Source organism: Venturia canescens, chromosome 11 (assembly GCF_019457755.1).
Source record: "Venturia canescens isolate UGA chromosome 11, ASM1945775v1, whole genome shotgun sequence".
Taxonomy (NCBI): Eukaryota; Metazoa; Arthropoda; class Insecta; order Hymenoptera; family Ichneumonidae; genus Venturia; species Venturia canescens.
Genome location: NC_057431.1, coordinates 831856 through 834536, shown reverse-complemented (window position 1 = coordinate 834536; position 2681 = coordinate 831856). Strand labels below are relative to the sequence as shown.

The 2681-nt window shown below is 34.1% G+C and overlaps 1 long non-coding RNA gene across 1 annotated transcript; it reads right to left on the bottom strand.

The window, feature by feature from the left end:
• LOC122418445 (uncharacterized) lies at window positions 1-562 on the bottom strand. The gene is made up of 3 exons (XR_006262505.1): window positions 484-562; window positions 214-352; window positions 1-75 (listed from the first exon to the last, which is right to left on the bottom strand). It is a non-coding gene; the product is annotated as an uncharacterized lncRNA (long non-coding RNA).
• Between the last annotated feature and the right edge of the window lie 2119 nt (window positions 563-2681).

Here is a 2681-nt window from a genome sequence, read left to right as displayed (position 1 = left end):
TGGCATATCGTGCCTCTCTTCGGCATCGTCGCCGTCAGCAACATTATTTGGCTGGCGCTCATCAATTTCCATTTTCTGAAATGAAAAAAAAAATTATTTTAAAATGTCATTTTTCTTATGATTACGGCAATAATATTGAACGTCTTTATTTATCGTTAAACATTAGTTAATAAAAACGACATTTGCAAACTACAAAAGTGAAAAAATACTTACGTCTTTTCACAGCAACAGGTGTTCGTCGAATGAGCTCCCTCGTCAACGGTTAAATGTTTAATCAAGAGACGCGGTAGCGACTCGTTGTTTAAACTCTTCAATGAGATGGCAGTGCCTTCGGCGATTCGCTCTGATGCCGCTAGATGGCAGCAGTAAAAAATTAGGCCGAAATATCCATTGGTGTTTTATTATCCACATTTTTCATGACAAATGAAACGAAGACGATAGTTCAGGAACAATTAGTACTTTGCAAATTATAGGGTCACTTACATGCCCCTTTGACGTGTGTTTATTTAAACAAAGCGGTGGCGGCTTCGCTCATGAGTTGGATGTCAGCCACCTGGGGGCGTTTCGGGTTCAGCACAATTCTATAACACTATAACCACAGAGGATGCTTTAACTTATTAATAACTTGAGCAAGACAAGTATGCAAACGGAAACTAATAGATTCTTCTAGATTAACATTATGAGTGCTTTCTAGTTATAGCGAAGTTAGATACAAACTATATACTTCGTGAAATATTTCAGAGATAGTTACCATCAACCGGTAACAAGTAGTTAGTAAAGTTGGTCCACAGCGGGAATTCCCCGTTTTCATTCGGTCACATATGTTCTCATTATTTATGTTTATTGATTTCTTATTTAATTATCAATGTTCCTTTTTACTTTTTCCATAAGAAAAAACTACTGTCAGGATGAGTTTATTTATAACAATTCCTACTCTTGAAATTTGAATACCGATATTCCATCCCGACACATCACAAAACCTTGAGCCCGTTTTTCCAACCTTAATCTAAGTTTGAACTGAGTTTAAAGTGCGTCGGAGAAAACGGCCGTTAACTTTATTTATACAAGTTATGAAAATTCATATTTTGCCTATGATTCCGAAATGAGCCGCGAAGGGGCCTTCTGTTCACAACGATTTTCTTGATTTTCGCTTAGGTTTTTCTGTATCACGTTAATATTTCAAACGAAAACTTCAATTAAAGTTTTCAAATAAATCAATTAAAACACTATCAAAGGGTTAGCTTTGAAAAAAAAATGAAAAGTTGGATGAGGGCGCCCGAATTGAATTATCTGTCTAAGCGCAGAGGGCGCTTCAACTCAAGTATAATTCTATCATGACCACAGCACGAAAAACGGTGGAACATATTTTCTTTCAGATTGTATACGAACACCATAAAAAAATTGAGTCGTTGACACACGTTAAAGTGTGAAGGAATTTATTTATCACCCAATTATTTAGAAATTTGTTTGAATATCTTCTACCCGATGCTAGTTTTATATTATTTATAGTAGCGGCCTGTCGGAAAAAGTTTGAACTAAAATATGAAGAGTCCTTTAACAGGAGTTTCGTTGGCCCTGGTTAATTTGTTTGTTATAACATCCAGTGATACCAGTGATAACAACTCGTGTGAGCATTCTCCTCATTTTCGTGGATAATAATTTCTTATTATAAAAAATTCATACATAGACGCCGGTCAGAAGTAAAAAATAGTTTTTCGTCCCTATATCAGCTTCAATGTGTCGTGAGTCTAAGTACTTCATAAATGTGCACGATTTGAACGGATAATTCGTGAGTATTTATGTGATTGTTATTTTCTATTCTCTTTTTCTAAATCGAACGGTGCCTGAATTCATAATTTGGGACGGAAAAATGCAAGTGAAAGTGTTTTTTATGAATTTACCTTTAGTTGCTTAAAATATTCCGGGAATTTGAACATTTTCTTTGATTTTCATGAGATTTAATATCAAAAAAATTCATCATGAACACGGTTCATTTATTCATAGTGTACCAAAAACATAGAAAAATATGAAAAGTGTTGAATTATTTTGCAAAAAGGTTAATAAAAACAAAGGATCTTGCTGGCATTGTTCAAAGGAAATTGATTTGTGCAAACGAATTTACGTAGTTTCTCTATTTTCGAGGTTGTTCGTTTATTTCTGAATATGTGGGAAAATAATATTACTCAAATGTGTAGGGAATCTGACTTCATCTGTATCCCAGCGGTAAAAAAATCAAGGAGGGAATATAAGTGGTGTTCAAATATTTGTCAACTTTCATTGTAAACCACTCAAAGGTAATGATAAGATTCCTTATTTATACATTCTATTCAGACCAGATCCTGAAATCGGAATATCCAACCAAATTTTTATAATATGATATAAAGTTTTTACTGGTTTCATTTCATAGACAGAATATCAGAATCAATGGACAGAATATAACACTCCTGTCTTCAATGAATTAGTAGTCGTGCAACTTACATTATTGGAATGCCCCGTCACACACTAATCCAATACAATGTTTGTTTTTTACTAATGCGCAGGGTCAAACATTAATCAAACTCATTTTTATGTGATCGATTACAACTTTTATAGCGAAAGTATGGAAAAGTATAAAACCTGCTCCATCACCGATGAGTCCATAATAAAAAAAAAGATTGCAGCGAAATGCTTCATAGTTTTTG